Source organism: Hetaerina americana, unplaced genomic scaffold (assembly GCF_022747635.1).
Source record: "Hetaerina americana unplaced genomic scaffold, ioHetAmer1.1.p SCAF_1, whole genome shotgun sequence".
NCBI lineage: Eukaryota > Metazoa > Arthropoda > Insecta > Odonata > Calopterygidae > Hetaerina > Hetaerina americana.
In genome coordinates, this window is record NW_027286069.1 from 68,426,328 (window position 1) to 68,448,438 (window position 22,111).

A 22,111-nucleotide genomic window follows, 5' to 3' on the forward strand; every position below is an offset into this window, starting at 1 on the left:
GTAAGATATGAGGGAGATGTGTGTGTACAAAAATTCCCAAAACGTAAACAAGCAAAAGTAAATACAAATTTCCCTGGAGGGAAATAGGGTATTTGCAATTTGGATGTGAATTCTAGGGAAATAACTAAGCCAATTGAATTACGTTCTACTTTTTTTCTTCCTTTGAAAACTGAATTACGAGAAAATTGAAACTCGTATAACATTTAGAGGATAAGGAAGGTGCTTTCTCCTTCCATCAAAAGTCGTCGCTACGGATATACGTATCTCACCAGGCCCCCTACCGTGCGTTTATCGGAGGTTACCGATATAAATTTGTTCATCCGCAGGCGATTGAGGCATTTCGTTGGTGAATTGATACTACTTTCTGGATGGCCGTCTAAGATAACGCACGAGACATCATTTTTTGAAATAACGAATGAGAGGGCTATCTTAAAAGAAGTATGGATCCACAGATATAACTTCATTTAAAGGATGGAAACGAAAAGTGAAAGATTATAATTTTGGAGAAAATATGTTTTGAAATATTGATTAATTATATCAGAAAAAAAGAAAAATAATTCTTAGATAAATCTATCCAGCAGTGCATCAAAGATATCCTGCAGTGGTCTTCCATTGGAAATACGTTTCCAATTGTTGGCTCCCAAGAAAATATTTAAAAGAAGTATCAGTCAAATTGGATTCATGTGTGGTTCAAATCATGGTTAAAGATACAAATAGGTAGTCATACGTACGTTTCTAATTCATCAGCACAGAATAATTTGCTTTCTTTCACAATTTAATTAAATGTCCGTAAATTATGCCACAAGGTACATCCATCTCGAAGCACCCTCCGTGGAAGCCAAAGAAGTGGAAAATCATTGCGGGCCACCTTACCTCTAAGTGTCGCGTGAACCCTGGTAAATTTTATATGCGTGTCATCTGCGAATAAAACATAGCCGTGCGCAGCTGGCCTATAATTATTTCGCTGAACGTTCGGGTGACGTCTTCGCAATTTTTCATTTGCGCCCGTCAACGCTTTACGGCTTCGGTTTTTTAAGAGTTCGAATTACGTCGTTAAAGCGTACAGGGCTACTCTGATGGGCTACGTGCACTCCTATTAACCAAATATTTGGCTTCAAGTTGCTAGGCCCCTGAAAAATTGATGGGGAACCGTAATTGGTCAATTTGGAAGATCTAAATTAATAATCTCCATATGATTTTGGTAGTAAATTTACTATTAACCTTTTGGCAAGTTGATAGATGTTGGCCATACGAATTGAACTAAAATGAGAGTATCGGCCAGAAATATAGCAGTAAATGTCTAAACAGCAGGTAAAACTTTGAAGAGTTTCGATCAGGAGAAGACATTAATGCCATGTAATATATAATCGTTGAAAGAAAAAATGTTTGTCGGTCGAATAAGTAGTGAATAATTTTTATCGGCTTCTTTCAAGTAAACATCAGGACACATAACATTTACTGTGCACTGAGTACCTGTAACAGGATTAAAATGTTCACTGCTCCAACTGTTGCTTACTGCGTTTCAAAAGGTTTAATGGGGGAGTCTATATTGCCAATACCTTGACTCAAGGCACACCTTTTGGAATATAAGAACCTCATTAATTTTCTCCTCCTTTGATCGGAAAGTGTTTGACTAGTATCCTCGTCAGTGTTATGAAGGAAAATAATAATTTTACCTAAAAAAATAATTACGCTAGCGATAAATTAATGATCTTATCACTTAAAAAAATGAAATACACAATAAAATTGTACGAAAAGAATATACTCCAAATTTAGAGAATTAATAGAAGCTTTTTGGCAGCAAAGATACAAGTCTTATTTATAATAAAGCACGGCCAAATCTAACATTTCTGTAACTGAAAGGCATGGCTATAAATGATAAATAAAAAATGGCGCTAATATTTCCAAAGTTAGGTGTTATACGAACAAATATGTAGAAATATCATTTAAGTTTTAATGAGAGGAAAGAACATTGAGATATATTCTTGATTAATTACACCTTTTATTGTTTAATTTAGAGTTCATAATATATTCATTTAAAACTAGGAAGATTTACTCACTCATTAAAAGAATATCGTAATATACAGGATAAGACAATTGAATGCGTTTAATAATGGATTTATATATACTGCACGAAGGCATACTTAAGACTTTGAATCAGTTTTGTTTATATTTCAAATATTTCCATACATTACATAGGTACATGGTTCATTGTCACTCCTATTTATAGGACTACACATTTACATTTTTCTAAATAATGTAAATGACTCAAAAGCTGTAAACTTTAAGACGATAATTATTTTCACTATAATTAAATCAAAACAAAAATTGGTTAAATGTAATGAAGGAAGATACTTATAAAAAGGATTCATTTTTCGAATAACGCAATAGGTTTTATTACTTCGGGCTGTCAGTAATGGGCTCTCATCAGAAATACCTTTCTCACCTTTATAAATTGAAATATGTATTTTTTTATTTAGACCAAAATTACACTTTAAGGTTCAATTAAAAATTTGTTAAAGTATAACTATTTTTGTGGAACTCGGAAATCAGCACGAGTGCAGTACAAAAAATGTGCTTGATGGAGATTGGGCGGCATTGAGTAATGGAAACGTTTGATGATATGACAAACAAACACAGACTTTTGGCATAACATGCACTTATCACATCAAATGCATATCATCTCAGTTAATATTATTTGCCTTGGAAGTAAAAAGAATAGTAGTGACATCAAGAAAATAATCGCTCAAGAAAAAGTGGAATGGTTGTCGACGCTCTTTCATAGCCTCAAAACGTAATCATTTTTGAAGCTTCAAAGGAAAGAATACTGCTAATATGGTGAAGATGTGAGGGTCTATTGGGATCATTTTTTTGGCAAATAAATTCAATGATTAGGCTGTGGAAAAAAAGTCTGTAATTGGGATTAATAAGACTCTGGCTGACTGGAAAAACAAAGGGAAGATATTGAAAGCGATCTGCCTGAAATCTAATTCCGACACAGAGTTCATAGTAAGTCAGCTAAGAAGGGGTACTATGATTTCATATGTTGGGGAAGTACACACGCACTCATTTGAAAAGTATAGCATATGGGCAGTGTATTTTTACGATTTTATTATTAAATGTAATATAATTTCATGAGTTCTTTTAGATAGTTCCATGATTATTGTACTTCAGGTTTGAAATTACAAAACATTGATTGCCTTTCGATGAAGTTTCAACCTTTGTGCGGTAATCTTTATTGTATTGTTATTATATTGTATGGCATCGTTATTGTCCCATCATATTGCAGAAAATTGTGGTTTTTCAAATTCTACTATTCTACAAAAGATCGAAGGAAGTTTCAGCTCGTATCGCATTTGAAACCGTTAGTATGCACATTTTGTTAGTGTGTACAGGATTCCTAAAACTTCTTCGACTGCATTTTTCTTCTATACTCATAAATTGTCCATTATAAAAATTAGTACAATTTTAGGTTAAAAATAACACTATCCTTTCCACTTGATGCTGGAGAAAGATTATTTAATGGGATGTTATAGAGGAAAGACGGAGAGATTCGACACTGAATATCGATGAAAATGTATTTTGATGCTCATATGATCTCCTTTGGGGAAGAAATAAGGTGTAAACTTCTTCATTAGGAATGACATATAGTATAACCATTTTACCTGCCTGTTGTATTGTAAAGCCATAATTGAATACTTAAGTTAGAAAATCACAAAGCTTTTTAAAAATTTCAGCTAATTCCCGAAACATATTAAATAATGAAACCGCGTGATATTAGGGACGACGAAATGACCGTAAAAGTAGCGGGCCAACGATTCTGTGTGGAGTACATAAGAAATACACTGGAAAATTATCTTTTTTCCTACAGAAAAAAGAACGAAAACAAAAAAGAAAGGGAATTATTATATCGGTTACATTTCTGACGATTTGGTGGATTGTTACTTGTTTAGTTGATTTGAATTGACAGTCGTAGTAAACGCTTTTATTCAATAGTTGAAGAATAGAATCAATAGTTGAAGAATGGCAACAAAGAAGTTAACGAATTTGTTTTAGTATAAAATCGGGAGTAAGTTTTTACTGAAAATATAAAGGTGAGTTTGTGAGCATTCAATCGCATTGTTGAAATTTTTTACATATTTTATCAGTTGTTGCGTTTTTAAATTAATAATTTTTATCCTAATTTCAACTTGAGCATGTCTTTTTAAAATCTCCGTGCGCTGCCCTTAACTTTTTGCTTGAGATCTTAGGTGATCAGTAGCGGGGAACAGTCCTCACTCCCTCCCTTGCAACCACAACAAAAGGATTCACGTACTGGAGGGTCTCAAGGCACGCGATCTAATATACGTAGTCCATTACTGAGGCTCCAGTTTACACGACGTTCCAATTATCCATTTATTAATGTATAATGGCGTTACCTCCCTTTGGATATATTTCTTATGATGGCTGAGTGAGTCGGTTTTGGGTGAGATTGACTTAAAAATATTCACGCGACCAAATCACGTTTCGGTATCATTTGCGCGTGCATGGACGCTGGCTGTGTGTAGCGAGCTTTTACTATCATCACGTAATAAGCGCCGACGATGTATTGATCCCGCCTCCGGATTCCAGAGCATTGTTCTTGTGGTAAAGAGACACGTAGGGAATCCCTTCTAGGGATATCACCCTACGGAATTGTACCGAACAGAGAGATCCGTGACTGTGGCCACGAACCAAAGTAAACACGGAAACAAGGTTGCTAGCACGTGCCTTGAGATTCCGATTCTCTTTGGGTAAATGAAAGTTCAAAAAGTTCCTGTGAAAGAATATGATGTACGTTAAGTAGCTCTAGAAAAAATTTGAAATCAAAATCCTTCAGATAACCTTCCGGTTTTATTCCGATCACTAATTTGCATAGAACGTTTTAATTGATAATAAATGGTCACATGTAAATATTAATTAATATAAGTGATTCGGTCGCTATAAAAAATTCTAAACAAAGCAATCGTTTATATAATGAAAAGTTATATGAATTTTTCAAAGCTCATTTACGTCCTTTTTCAGTTTCTACCTCGCATATATTTTCACTAATTGAATTTGCCTATGTTAAAAATCTTAATTCTATTATGTGCTTTGTTTTTGCTATAAAAGTTATCGATTATTAGATGCGAACTTAATTTATTTGTGAGTTCTTCTTTAATAATAATTACTCGAAATATTAATGCGAAAATGTAACTCTTCCACACCTTTTCTAAGTCGCCCCATTTGTTTAGTTCATTGGCCATTATATAACATAATGAATTATTTATATTAATATTTATTACTACATTATATGTTATCGTATTATACTGTGTATACTAGTATGACATTAATGATCTTGTGATTTCCCGGCGAATTGCTGTGGAAAAGGCTATTCGGGTCTTCCACCGGGTCAGTTCCTCCATTGTTGACGCCAGCGTTTCGGAAAAAGGGTCGTTTTCCATCCTCAGGGCTGAGGATGGAAAGACCCGAATAGCCTTTTTCACAATAATTACATTTGTTAGCTATCTTATAAGCCATTTCGGTTTTACGGCTGCGGGCGTTAAGTACCCGTTATCTAAATGAATTGACGATTTTATCATACAATTGAGAAGATAATTTGACGTTTAGTATTGTTTTTAGGGGATCGGGATGATGCGGTGGCTAACGCACTAGCTTCCCACCCAGAGGCGGCAGATATTTTTCACTGGTGTCTCAGATATCACTGGTGACTCGATAACACTTGAGGTACTTTGTTGAGAGCACTTTGAGTGAGTACGCCGTCCGGGTTACCCTCCACCCTTCATCTTTTCCTGCTCATCCCTAATGGTGCATATGACCTCAGCTTTCTGTCTACTCCCCTAAAAACTATTACTATCATTTTTAAAGTACTTTTAAAAATTCAGACTAATATTTCAGTTGCGATCGCGGATTATGCGCGAATATAAACTATTCCTTATGCCAATATCTACGCATGTTTTTCATCAACCTTTTAGTTGGATCTCGTCTACCAATGTAATGGGTAGAAAAAAGTATTTCCTGGAAACAGCATTTATTTCCTAATTTTGGCCAGTCGAATGAGCTATTCATGAATCACATCTTCGTGCCTAAAAAGTATCATTCCATCCCCGGTTGTTTTATAATCATGATAATACCATAAAACGTTTCGTTCATCGGAATTTTTTTTCTGCATTTCCTAAAAATTATAAGTGAAACCCCCTCTCGCTAGTTTCCGAAACCTGTAGGCTTCTCTTTGTGACGAGTCGTACAAAATGCGAAATAACAACTCCCCTCTCAATAACTTCATTTTAAACATTACCCACTACTCTACTCGAGCCGAAGCTACGATGAAACTCTCTCAAAAGATTATATATGTATATATATATATATATATATATATATATATATATATATATATATATATATATATATCGTATGTACACGCACATATGGAGGACGAAAACTTAGGGTTTCCGTACACATTGAGGAAGAATACTATGAGTGTGTTTTCCCTTCCGTTGATAAAGATGGTTGGGCTATCGAAATATTCAAAAACCAATACTTTGACTGTTTGGGTATATATTTTGTGGTTCTCAGTTATATACTTGTATGAAATCGCCACGATTGTGACTGACCTGATATTCAGTTTTGTGAAAATGTTTCGTGAATATGTGTTCATAAGCATATTCTTTGAAGATATTAATTTTAATTTTTGCCCAATCTCCACACATAATATGTATTTAAATATATTGTGAAGAGTTCTTACCTGATTGTGAGATTTACTTCAGAATAGAAGGAATAATTTATTTTTATAGTTTTTATTAACATTATTGTAATATTGCAGCAGAGGAACACATTTTGTTATGCGAAAACAGATTTTAAATGACAGTAAAAAGTAAAATACGTACAATATCAATTAGGTATTCATTAAATATTACCTATCCTATAGCAATTCTGTTTCTGTGTACAGATTAACTGTAATAAATAGGTAATCATAATGCGCCACAGCACATATTTCGGCGATTCTCCTGTTGGGTACACTTGTAAATGCAGAACGACGTACCATAGAACGTGGTTTATTATATTTTGTTCTCTGCGTTGACCTTTTGGTGCTTTTGTTTTACACATTAGCAACTATTTTGATAACACGTAATGGTATACTATCATATTTTTCCAGTTACTCTACTTGACTTAAAATAATCTAGATTGATTAAAATGCACCCGTTAAGTATGCACTTCACAATGGTTTTTGCTAAAGCTACCACGGAGATCCTCTGTCAATTTTACTAATTATTATTGGATATAGGAGGCTCAGTAGATGATCAGAGCATTTATAGATGGACCCTTTGCGGAAAGTATCTTGAGTGGAGTAATGAAAGTTTAGGAAAACATCTTCCCTTACGGCAAAACGTGCATCAGATATAGAATTAGTATTAAAGTAGCAGTCCAGTCGGTTAAGCCGTCGGGTGCTAATTTATTTGCGGGCTATCTGAAAAATAATAAATTTACCCCAAGGGTAAGTATTACGTAAATTTAATTTTGCCCCAGCGGCATAGTTCAAATTCATCTTCATAGTGCCCTCAAGCTGTCCCTTGAGTTTATCGCAGGGTCTCCGATTCAAATCAACGGTTATGGACATTCTATTGAAACCCAAAAATGTTAATTTTCTGAACACAAGACATTTCTGGGAAAACGCAAGCGGCAATAGAGAGAGGATATTATCCCAATTTTCTGATATGTTGGTTCTCAACGGGTAGAGGCTTAGTAGGGATTCGCAGATCGTAGCCTCATGCATAAAAGTTGATTTTGGAGTTAATAATCGTGATATCAAGCATAAGCAACATTTAAATTTATTCTTCTTTCCTGTAAGACTCTCTGTGGTACAAATTTATGAATGTGCTTGGATTACATGATTCATATAAACGTAAGTTTCTGTCATTCTTTATTGCTTGGGAATGTCGTCGTGGGATAATTGTTTTCGCAAATTTCTAGGATAAGGTTCAAGAATTCGTGCTCATATTGCGTCGTAGTTTTTGGTAACATTTGTGTTCTCCTTCGCCACCTTGATCAATCAAATAGCTTTACCCGAGGCTGCAATATATATTAAAATATGTAATCGAACTGCGAATTAGCAAATTGCATTTAAACGGGTATGAATGTAGTGGCAATTCAAATGTTCCCTTCGCGTAAAAAAATTAGCTTTTCCAACGTTGCTATGTCACTCCTGGGAGGGCTTAATCGAGTTTCAGAACGAATCGTAAATTTTTCCTTAAAACCTGATTGCGAACGCTGTATTTTTGGTCAGGTTTATCATACATTCTTTAATGGTTTTCGATTTGCTTGTTTTTGAACATCATGACTGCGGCTATTACTTGAAAAAATTAATTATTGGAGCAATCATTAGTTCATAGCTGAAATTCAACTATTTGTAAATATTGTATCTGTAAATAGATAATCTTTAAACATTAAAATGTTCATTCATTCATGAAGTTTTCGTTCAAATCATTTCTTCGGCGAGACTTGAGTATAATCTGCACCATGGTTGTAAACAATGGTAATTCATCGAAGATTGCTGAAATGAGCTTACGGCATTATCTCAGATATTTATATCGTATTTTCAAGTTAGACTAATTACTAACAGGTTATACGACTGAACGATGTAACTACCCACGACGACGACGACATGCCTTGCCGTTTTTCAAGCGGCTTTATTTTTCAGAGGTCGCCTAGTTATGCTTATGCTCTGTGTCACAATATTTAGTTCCTGTATCTTCCTGGAGCACCACCAGCGTCGTTGTAATTGCTCTCTTTTTATTTATTTAATTATTTTTTCGTATTGTTTAGGAGTGTAACATTATTTGGTCTCTTATATTTGTCATAGTGGGCTATTTTATTTTGTTTGGTGTATGTAATAGCCCCATTAGTGTTTTATTTTAATTTATCAAAGTATATCTTTATCAGTAAGAAGTCTGAAAGTTTTTCTGTTTGTTTTTTGGTATAATATCTCATTTTCTTCCCAGGGGGGTAGCCCGCTTCCTTTGAGCATTTAAACCTCTATCAAGTTTCATTGTAAGTGTACGAACAGTGGGGATTCTTGCATAGGTGCCTTTCTTTATTTTTTCTTTGATAGTGACTTACATTTACGTTTTTTATTTGTTTACGCCAAATCCACTCTATGGTGGCATTACGCATCATAGCTCCAATTAAGCTAAAAATCCACTAGTGATAACAAGCATTGAAGACAGATGTTAATGATATCTGTGTTTGCTTTTCGGAATCCTGTTTCATTTAGTATTTATGCTTCGTTTATTTTTAATTTTTGAGGTGTATAAATTTGACTGTGCTTAACATGACAAATGAAACAGCCCATTCATTTTCTATTCCTGCGGGTATGTATTTTGGTCCATTTAGTTTTTGTGTGATTATTTTTGGATATAATTTCCTGTATTAGTCCATATTTCATTTCCGAGTGCCTGTATTAATAAAAGATTCTCCATCACTTTATTAGGTAAAGGGACATTTTTGACTGACTGGCATTCATGCATAGGGTACTACGTATTACTAGGATAATGAATTGTTGTTTGAAATAACTTCACCGTTCTCTCTTTAGCTATTACACCAACCTGGTACTTAAATGACTCAGTGGTTAAACATTTTTATCTCTGTAATTTCCTTGGGTTAATAAAAGCCAAAAGTGCCTTTCGGGATTCATTAAGTAATTCCCAGAGTATTTAATCTTTTACGAGCGCATTATATGAATGTATATATATATATATATATATATATATATATATATATATATATATATATATATATATATATATATATATACATATATAAACCATAAACACAGTAATCAACCCGAAGGTCGGTTTGGTAGGAGAGTTCACCCATTACTAAGCCCGACAGCTTAGTAATGGGGCCAGTTCCTTTCCCTGCGCCGGTTATGGTTTCCCAGGAAGATCTGGTGCCCGTAAAAACATAGCTTGGTAGAACTGCAGACTTCCCCGGGAATCGAACCCGGGCCTTCCGGTTAGTATTCCAGCTCTCTACCCCTGAACTACCGCGACCCACTGTATACATATATCGTCATATAGCTAAGTGTAACCTTTTTTGAGCTCTGGATGGGGATTCTATTGACTTATGTATTTTTAAATTCAAGACTATTATAAATAGATTCTGCGTTGGGTTGAAGCAACGTTTACTTTTATCTGTCTTCCAAGTGCCTTTTCATGGTGCTGTTAAACCAGAATGGCCTGTTACTATCAGAAATGAAAATATATTAATGACCACCAACCCTAAGATGTTTTTTTTCAACAACTAGCTCCTTAACGTTATATTTATCACAAAGAAATCATCTGTTTGCGTAAATATAGTATTCTGCATGTTGAAAAGTTAATACTGTAACAGTATGGTAAAAATTACTAAAAATGACCGATTAATTATTTAATTAACGATTAATTTCCTCTTACTTCACATTATTAGCCGGCACCAGTGGCGGCGGGTTAAACGTCCTCGTCTGTCAACCAAGAGGTTTCGGGTTCGATTCCCGCCTGGGCGGTTTATCCTCCACCTAGGGCTTGAGTGTATGTAATTGTCAAATTGTTATATCAATGTTAAAAGTCAAATGAAAGGTCAAAGTCTGTTTTCGGACAAGTGCAAAATAAATAAAGAAAATAAATGTATGCAAATTGGACCTCCAATGCTGACTTACGTTCTAAATCAGTCCCATAGCTACAAATGATAATTGAATCTATGAACGAAAAATATCGCTTAAAGAGATAAACACCTGTCGGCCATGGGCCATTCTCTTCACTTTCACCCTGTAATAATGACGGAGAGAGACTGCGCGTTCTCTTGTGTAGCTTCAACTTTTAATGAACCCAAGCTCTTGTTTTACTTTCTCCTTCTCTAAGGACTCCTACTTTGAGCTCCCATCCCTCTGAAATGAAGAGGCCTCACAAACGCCATCAAAGAACTGTCCCAGTGCCTGGAACCTGAATGTTGTACATGTGTTTCTTGTGGCAGTATATTGTGATGATGATCAAAGAATTAATCAGGTCGGTTTAAGATCAAACACTCTGGAGCATGATAATAGATTGTGTGCAGCCAGGATTATTTATATTCATAAATTGTTTAATAAGTTATTACGGTGTATGTGGCCAGACATTTAGTTTAAACTGTGGAATTATTGTGGCTCAATACAATGATCGCCCTCTTGCACGTAATGATAATGATATGAATGACTGACTGTTGAGGGTTTATAGGCTGTCGAAATAAAATTTGAATCCATAGGCATTCATTCCTTCTTGGGATCTTATAGTACCTGAGTGAGAATATAGGCTAATTAAGTTTAATTTTAAAAAATGTAGCATTATGTGAACTGCGAAAGACGACTGCCGTTGAATCGACATTCTAACGTCAATGCAATTTCATATTTCGAGAGTCTTGTAGTTGTAATGCAATGACGACATCATAGATATGCTTTGTAGGTAGTAATATATATATATATATATATATATATATATATATATATATATATATATATGTACGCACATACATAAACATGGAAATGGATATAAGGAAAAGGTCAATCCCCGGTCTTGGAAATATTTTTGCACTTGTGATCTGCTCTATTCTGCCCTCTCCTGTGTTCCTATCCCTTTTCCTTATATCTATTTCCAATTGAATGAATATTTTTTCCCCTGCGGGCGGCTTTTGCGTTTGAATATATATATATATATATATATATATATATATATATATATATATATATATATATATGCGTAGCAATTTCTTAATAAAAGTCAGCCTTTTAGCATAAATGTAATACCTAGATATAACAAGCTAATGTTCCAGAAACTACTGCGCCCATAAAACCCCATCCTCAAAGGATAAATCAAATTGGAAATAAAAAACAGGAAATTTTAGACGCATTAGTACTCCGCTATGCATTAGTGTTCCGCTATTTCCACTTACGCTACATCGCTGTGAGTAGGTTCTCATTTTCGAAGGAGACGATGATATATTCCGCCACTTTGATGGATGGCTGACTTGAATGAAGTATTCAAGTAATATTAAGATTTGAATCGATGGAAGTAGGTTATGCTCACTTGAGTTTCAATCACTAGGAAAACTTTCTCGATACAAGGACAGGAACTCACTCCAAAACCACCATAAATGAGGTGTAGGTGAGCTCAATCATTTGGCGGGGCGTCGTTCGCACTGAGTGCATGGTATCGAAATGATTGGTATAGAGCGGTGAAAACTAACATTTTAAGGAAAACGAGTGATTATTATTAGTTTAACTCTTCCTATTGAGTCTAGATTAATTTTGCTGGAAACATTTGAGAAATACTGTATGAAGACTTATGTTAATTAATACGGAAAAGTGAAAATTTAAAATATGAAGTGAATCAGTAAAACACATTTTCGCATCTCTTATGTGTACTTTAAGCAATATACCATTGGGAATTTATTATTCAGAAAATTTATTGATATTTTCAGGCGGTTGTTTGAAATGGGTTTCTTAAAATATGAGTGTGAAAGGGTGAGAAGGGGAAGTGAATTTAGAGGGAATGATTTTGTTGCATTCATGGTTATTGGTTTTCAGGGTAGAAGGCAAATCAGGGGATGTGTGTTTGGTATATTAATAGTAGGGGATTGAAAAGTTGCAAATAATACTGATGAGCAAATCATTAAGAAATAATATAAAACTTACTATCAGAAGTTGCATGTGATATATGGATGTCTTTAGGGATCGTCAAATCCTACCTTATGAGGTAGAAAACTTGGATAAAGTAACTAAATTAAGCATTAATTCACTTAATATACTGCCTTGGGGTTATGTCATTTATTGTTTGGGTACTACTGGCACTTAAGAAAAATAAATTCCTTTCTTTTCCCTCCTGTTTAAGAGATTTCCCTTACTTGGGATGTTGTGCTCATTTATATAATATTAAAAATCTCTCTTGGTAGCCCAGTTTTGTTTGATATGATTTTTTTCTACTCTTCCTTTCTTTAAATTTGCTCTTGTTTGATGCTGCAAGGTAAAAATTGAAAAGTCACAAAAAGTGATTAATATTTCAGCGGATCATCAGCACACGTAAGATATGTTTAGATGTGTTTAAGTAGAATAAAGAAAAGATGGAACTTACATTTCGGCGGCATGAACTTTGTTACTCCATATTAAGGATTTGTCCATGGAAATTTTCATTTTTGCATTTAAAAGCACCTTTAAATGATGTTACTATTTGCTTTTGTGGGTGTGTTTTACATTGTTGCCTAAAGCAATTGGCTATACGATAACGTTAATATAGAATTAAAATCCCTAGCAAAGTTAACATTATCATGCGTGCGTTTAGCAACAAGTGAGGGGACTTATAGGTGTGACTCACGCTAATTGCATACCGTAATAATAGAGTAACCCATGTTAACTCCGCGAACTCCATAGTTATCTCCCCAGTCAAATTATTAATTTTTTATGGTGCCTTTATGAATTGAGAAACTTGGCTTAAAACAAAAGTTCCTTACTTGTCCTCTAGGATCACTACACTGTTGACGTGCTAACGCTTCTCGATTTCATGACATAATAAATGTTTTGTGATCGCTTTAACCTTAGAAGCCAATACATGAGCCAAAATGTATAGTGCATTGGGTTGAAATTAAATAAATTATCACCTGTACTTTTGACAGGTCTCTACCTTCATAATTTTTGTTTTTTCTTCAAGTGTTTTTGCAGATAAATCTGGGTCTTTTGCCGTTTAATGTTGAAAAAATGTTAAATTTCTAGTTTATCTTTGGTTATAGGAAACCGGTCATGAATTTAATTTACAATCACTTCGACTAGCCTTTACTGAAATTATGCCCCTTGCTGGTAGACATTTCTTGATTGAGCCTAAATAATCAGAATTGTGCAGAAACACAATCTATCGGCGCATATTTTACAATGCATAAATTATTTTCGTAAATAAATATGTTTTCGTAAATTATCATACTAAAATGAGATCAAAGGGATTATATTTTACCAGTTTCCTTGTAGATAGAAAGAGCTTAGAAAATTATAATAATCTTCAGAGCCGATAATGCCACAGGAATTAATGAAGTGAAAGCTTCTTAAATGAGTACATAAAGGAGAATATGCTGTGCAATGCATTAAAGAATTGATATCTCCTTTTTTCTAAATGAAAAAAAACAGATAAATTTTGAAGGAAGAAATAGTCATCTCAATTATCTTTCGTCAGAAAGATTTTTTTTGCTTTCCAAAATGGAAAAAAACCGATTTCGTTTGAAGCAAGAAATAGTCATCTCAATTATCTCTTCCCGGAAAAGAATTTATCTGCCTCTTCCCGCACTGACAGATTTTTGCGATATGATTTTTTTCTCATTTTTTTGCCCATAATAATTTTTCCGCTGGAGTTTTTGTTCTTCAACCCAGCCTAAACTGTGGCATATTCCCGTGTATCTTCCTCGTCATCCCTTTTACTCCGTCTCCACCGGATAATTCATCACTTACCACCTCCCAATCTCGTCGTCCTCTCGGTCAATGTCCTAGCCACCCATACCACTAACACTAGATTCCTCTCTCGCAAAGCACACCGTTTTCTTCTTTTTTTACTTCTCAGGGTCGCCCTCCTGTCCGTTTCGTTCCTTCTCCCGCTCTCGCATACGCACCGAGGACCCTTCACTTCCTATCGAAATTTTACCTAACTTTTAGACTTTAACATCGTCCAGTCGGCGAAAAAATGGTTGGCGAATATTTCACAGCCAGTTCTTTTTTTCTTAATTACTTGCCAGCCTTTATCTCCCACTGGGAAATCTGATTTACGAACGTCCATTCCTCAGATTCTCCGTCAATTAAAAAATAAAGTAGGTTGCCAGCGTCCTTTTTTTTAGTGTCTCGTTCTCGATCGCTTTCAAGGGGGAATAATATGTTTAGGAAGCAAAAATGCTGGTGTCCTCAGTAGGAGTCGTAGAAAAATGCAAGTGCAGATTTACACTGCGTCGTTCAATCTCTGAGAGAAAATCGAAAATGAAGTATAAATGAAACGCCAGATGACCAGTTGGCTTTCGGGCTGTGACCTTAATTTTCAGAATATTCCCTCGGCAATCCGAAGAGAGAAAGGATTGAAACAAAGCTGGTATCTTGATTGTTGAGGTTAACGGACAAAAAAAGAAAAAGGCGCTTCCTTTAGTGAGAACAGTTTACTCCTTTGCCAAGCAAGGATTGAATATTTGAGAACATGAAATTTGTGAACCTGGAAAATAATTTTAAGTAATTTAACTTAGAAAACACCGTCGGAGCTGATAAAATTTTATTTTATTAATTTTAATTGTGTTTTTTATAGTTAATGTGGCTCAAATTACGCTGCTTAGAATGTTGAAGCGATTCCAACTTTTGAAGTTTAAAATGAGCGAGGATGTTCAATAGGAATGGTTAATTCCCCCTGTAATACCTTTGGGGAAGTATTTGCTTCTAATAAAGTACGTTCGAATTTCTTATTAGGTAATATTATGCCTTTCATATTTCCGTTTATACACTTCAGTTAAAAATTGTTAATTGCTGAACGTTTTTAGTTCAAATGTCGCCCAGAATCACCACTGAAGCAATAAATATTGCTAGTTAAGAACTCTCAACGGGAACCTTAGGGTTTCATAGCCTATATTTTACATTGTATAAAGCCAATTATGACATTAATAACGGCAAGTTAACGACAGATATTAACACGAAATTTGGTTTGGTGCTTGTTGCCAGAAGTTGAAATTGAACTAGATGTATTTTTTCTCATTGCACCAGGATTGATTTTAATTCATACCCATTATTAAATTAAATAAAAAAAATACACATGAGCTGTTAGACATTGTCAGGGGGCACACAATAAGCCGTAAGGTCCAGCGAGGGAAGTTTACACTCTTAAAGCGAGAGTTCATTTATTTTTCTGGTACATCCTGTAGTCTCCCGAATCCTTGTGTTTAAGAGTGCCCAAAAAATGAGTTTAACCAGATGTATTCAATGGCCTCGTCCGGATTTGAGCTCGGAACCCCTTGGTTAGTAGCCTAACGCTGTTTCCACTTTCCTGGCATTCTGTGACATCGCAATAGGAAGTAATATGTGGATCTATCTTCTGGTTGAGGTATACCAGCTGACCACGACGAAAGAAATAATTATTTTGGATCCTACGAACAGCTTTTAATCAGTGATATTTTTGTCAAATGAAGAACCTAGATTAGGGTTTTTAATAAATAAAATACATTTTAAGAAATGATTACACGGCATTAAAAATTGCTGATAAACATTGGATTATCATTTGTCCTTAAGGGAGAATTAATTGTGACCAATTGCCATACATGTACCATATAAAATCTAAATAAAATATAGCGACATCCGCCCATACTTAGTTGTAGGACTGAAGACCAAATACTTGCTTTCGAACATTATTACGTGAAAATAATGGACGGGCCATTAGAACACACAGTTATAAGGAACTAATGGACGTTGTAATATGATACTAATGAAATAAAATTGCAAAATTTAAGTCGCCCTACATAAAAATATAATCCAGACATAATTATCTTCAAATCCACTCTTAATTATCTTCATGACAATTGGGTGAAAATAATAAAGAAGTAAAGCTTTCAAAAAATTGTGTACGGTGTGTAAGTGATTTGATAAAGTTATTAATGGATTTGACACAAAGCATTTTGCCATTCAAATTTGCATCCCTCGTAAATGGCTGTCCGCTATTTGCAGTATCTCACAAAAAGCGGTGAGATTTTTAATTTTAGCAAACAATTACGCGAAGCAATGCGGCCCATCGGCAATTTTTATTTTCAGATTTACAGACTCATTTAATGGGATGGTGAAATGTAATCACCTATTAGCCGAAGGTTCATTATAAAAATACGTTCGTAAAATAAAAGAAGCCATACACCTCAATTAACGAGGAGGAAACCGGGTATAAAACGAAGCCACATGAACTCCAAACATCACGAATTGAGTGATTTCCGCATAGTATTTCCGAAAGTAATTTGATTTGATGTCGAATTATTCATCCCTCATCACTGTTTAGGATTTATTTTTTTGCTCTTCTTTTTCGTTCACAGCCCCATTTTGTATTTGTCCTCATCATGGCTTTCAATTTGACCTTGATGGCTGCATGATTGTCTTTTTGGCAGGTGTACCCGACAGCTGACTATATTCTATGATTTAAGAGTCCCGCCGACTAGTGTCTGTTGATATTTGGTAACATATTATTATAGTTAGACTGTAAAAAAGCCTAGACAAATGTACCCCTTGGCATTCATAGTTCAATACTAAAGCATAATTGCGTGCATATCAACTTAATGATGCTTATAGTAATGGACAAAATTCTTTTCTCTAAAGTTTGAAAAAAGTTTACGGTAAGCTTTTTAAGCACAAAAAACTAGAAGATTTGTGCTTTAAGTAAATATATATGATATGTGAGCATCATTATGTTTAATTAATGGTAGTTCCCTAATTTAGTTATTTAAATTTTCAATTAATGGTAAAAAAATCAATGAGAAAACGAAATTGAGTCATGCTAATTATTTCGTGTTTGTTGCCTAGCGATAGTTTTACTTCATATAAATACCATTTGATTGCCATAATATATTTTACTCTAGAAACTATTGAAACATTTAAAAACGTTCATTAAAATTTTTTGTTTGTACTTGTTTAATATATGCTTCTAATGAATATGCAAGTTTATAAAAAATATCATTATCTCGGTTCATGCCTGTGGGAATGAGTGAAACGATCTCTGTCATTAGGAGCGTGTACAAAAAATGCGGCCGTACATTAAAAAGTTCCGATCTTGGAAAACTGACTTACGGTTTGTGTTCACTTCATGAAAATTTTATCCGAGTGATTAATTTTTGAAGGAAAGAAAAGCCATTTTTATTTGAAGTGGTATTCTAAATGTTTGGGATCACAGATTCATCTGGTACATGCATAGTTAAATTATTTTCAGCAGTTTTAACAATGAGATTGGATATTATAGCACTACCATACTAAAATTTAGCACCGAAAGTCTAAAAAATAAAGCTACAGTCTATTTATATGTTGATTGAAATAGTTTTATACCAGGAAATAGTACTGATTTTATGTTAGCCTACCTTTTGCTCTGTTAACGTATGCCCTTACTTGACCTCCAAAAAGATGTAGGTCATTTTAAAAGAGCCACTTTGTTCCATATTGACTTATTTGAAATATAATGACGATATTGTAACTTCAAATGCTAACGTTCTGCTCTTAGTTTTTGAAAATTTTATTTTATTTAATTTGCAGTCAAACGTGCCCCTACATAAAACAAAATATCGAACAATTTTGAGATTAACTGAGAATTATAAAAAAGTGGCCTCGGGGTTAAAATAATTCAATGCAATATATGCGACAGCTTCTTAAATTGAATGTATATCATCAATTGTTCATTTTGCACTACGGCGGTTTTTCATAGTGACCATTTTAAAGTCTAAAATACTTTTAATCATGGGTAATGGACCAGTAGTTGAATAGTTAAAAGTATATTGCTAAAATAATAGTTCTGTAGAAAATGAATTGCGTTTTGTAATTGAAGTAATACATGTTATCCCTTATTAATGATATATTTCACTTAAATGATTAAATTGGTATTCAAAAGCTAGTTTATCATCTTGTCCTTATTAATTTTAATCATATTTAAAATAATTTTAAATATTTAAATTTGTACGTAAGGCACAGGTGTATTTAAGCGAACAATAACCTCGTGTGTGGAAGGATTTTTAAAAATGAAATATTATTTCAAACCTTGGTCCAGTGATTTTTTAAGACTGAATTAGAACAAAAAATTATTCGAATCTTTATTAAAAATCTTTTAAATTAATAAAAAATCTTTTGCATGAATGACATTTTAAATTTTTCATCTAAAGACATCGTGAAGGTTTAATTCATGTATGATTAAAATATAAGCATGTCGCTTATATCGGTGTCAATACGACTAGAGTTCTGATATTAAAGCACCCACAAAATATTTATTTTCGGCCCGGTAAACTCTTCAGAGCGAGATTGGTAATTTAATAGAGTAGTTGTAGTAATGGAGCAATGATTTCTGATTTCAATGAAAAGTCTTAGCGGATCACATGAGACAATGTTTTTGGTAATAGTTTGCAGGCATTGCTCTCGCTGCTGCACTACCAACATCTTCCATTTTACCGGTACTATCCACAGCTTTTCGCGCACGTGGGAGTACATACACAAGATAATTTATAAAACGAATGTTGTATGCTAAAATAATGCACAAATGTGCTCTTTGGAATTGTACGACCACGGAACAATTCGTGGAGTGGGGCACAAATGTATCTCTCTCTTTCTCGATTTCACAGTTTTTACTCCATTGGTGTTGGCTCAACCAACAAGAAGTAATAAAACTGCCATATTTTCTTGAAGCATTGAATTTTTGAACTAAAATGTTATAAATGTAAGTAAATCAATTACATTTTGAATTAATATTTAAAACTATTGAGAGAGGTCATTTATCGTATGCGTTGAAGAAGCGGCGTGAAAAAAATTTGTGAACATTTTATGAGCCATTTTACTTGTTGTGGTATGTATATGTGGTAGAGAGGGGTACTTAGCGGGATTTCTGTATCTGGTTGGTTATATAATGTTTTATATTGCATTATTTTTATGCTATGTATTGGTATAAAAAATTAGCAAAAAGTTGGAAGTGAAAATGAAAGGACATCCTTTCATTTCCAAACGAATGACATAAAAACTCGAATGCTGCAAAAGGAAAAGAAACGCACTATTGGAATAGAAAAATGACATGTAAATGAAAAATATATGCTTATATGTATAGTAATCGATTGTAGCGTATTACTCAAAGTGAACGTACAAAATGAAAAATAGAATTCAAAGTTTTCCCAACGAATTAGGTATATACTAACCTTAGGTATCTGCATTCGGTAATATTTTCGGCTATATAGGTCTACCTTACCGCTGAGATAATTTTGCACCGCGGTGTACCCGGAGTGGGCTATATCCGGCTCAAGTTTCAAGCCTATTAAGGTAGTTGGATCCACAGCTGCATTTTACTTCTACCAGTGCAAAGCTCAAGTTTAGCATGTTTTATGACCGTTGCGTTTATTAATGTTAGTTTTATGGGCATATTGCTTTTTGAAACTACAGAGAATACTTTAGTCATACAATCATAAGTGATTTCACGCCGATTCGAAATTCTTTTCTTTATGAATTTTTACAATGTATGGGTAATGGGTTACTCATAAAAGTTAAGGTTTTGTGCCGGTATTTTTATTTAATGAAATAATTACATGTGGATTTTACTTTTTTAAATAATGCTTTTGATTTTTTTATAACCACATTGTTTTGTATAGACTTTTGTAATGCCTACTAGGATGAATTGGCTTTTATTTTTTGTCGTAGTACGATAATTGATTGTAGACAGCTATATTTGAAAGAGCCTTTAGTGTAGCCTTTAAATAAAATGATATTTTTGAAAGCAAATTCGTTCTAGATATTTGAAATTAATTATTTTCCTACAGTGTATAAAGATTGCAGTGATTAATTTTGACTTCGTGACTGACTTCAGTGCACATAAATTAAGAAAGTGTTTTGTAACGTAAAAAGTTTTATCAATAATATTGCATTCTTTATTATTATGCATTATTTAATAAATTCTACTTTCCCCATATACTATATATTGGCAAGGAAATAATATATTTCTGTAGTTATCAATTTGTGTAGCCACTAGAAAATGATTTACTTTTATGCTCACCGTTTTACACAACCATAAAAAGGACTTAACTTCTTATGTGCGTCTTAAACGAGGAGATTCTATAGTTGTGATGCCTAAGGGTATTGCAAGAAGTAGACGCGTGTGGTGAAACGGTTGAATGAAATTTGAACGCCCATTAAGAGACCCCAAATGTTAGTGCTCTGAAAAAGGGCAGAAATGTACAAGTATTGAATCATATGCAATAGCATTTAAACAATGTAATAGATTATGAAAGGTTGGGATATATTCCAAATATAAGTAAATAAATAATAAAGATGAAAGAACTTGTCTGTAATCATGTTATCTTGAAAATAGCGGCCAAGCATCTCGGAATTTACCTTAAATATGCGGTATTAGTAATTTACGGCTGGATAACGAAAACTGCGGAAAGATTTAGAATCAGGGGGTGGGGCTCCAAAATTCACGGGCTTGCACGGCTTCCACAATTCAAAGTTTATGGCAAAATATCATCCTAGTCATATGTACAATCAAAAACCAGTGTAAGTCAGAGCCAGGAACAGCATTACTTAGCCGCGTATATCTTGGACATGTTCAGAATTGGTTGCCATGCTTTGTTTACCTATACGTGGTGTCTCTTGCACTCTGAAAGTGTGATGTGGCAGGGAGTGATCGGGCATCTCGGAATGCACCATCTAAATTAAAAATTGGTAAAATTAAAAATGAAAAATAGATGGATGATTTAATTATAAAGACTGTTCTGATCAACGTCAAATTTCAAGAGAAATGAACATTTTCAACCTGTGCGTTCTGCTAGCTATTTCTAATCTTATTTGCCGGCCTCGCTGGCGGCGGGGTAACGGCCTCGCCAGCCGGAGGTCGCGGGTTCGAATCCCGCCTTGGTCGATATTCCTCAACCTAGGGCTTGGGTGCATATAATTGTCTTCATTGTCTTGTCTTAGGGTTAGATGGAAGGGAGGAAGAAGAAAGGTTTAGGGGACTATTACTCTTGACCTCGCCAAATTAAGTCGATAAACAAAATAAATAAAAATAATTCATGATCCCTCTAGCGAGGGGTACTTATGGGTCAATAAATAAAACGATGGATAAATATATAATTCATTTTGAGCATCATATCGAAATGCTTGCTTTTAACTTATGCGAGGGATTCAGTCGATAATTTGCTCTCTTTCATGTGAAAGATATCCAAATTATTTCCAGCAATCCAGTCATGCTCCTCTTTTTCAAATTTTTCGGGAGGGGGAGATCAGTTGGTACAACGAACGGCTACTGATGGGAAGGTTTCGGGTTTAAATCCCCGATGTTTCCGTTGAACGTCCACATTTAAACGGAATTTGTGCAAA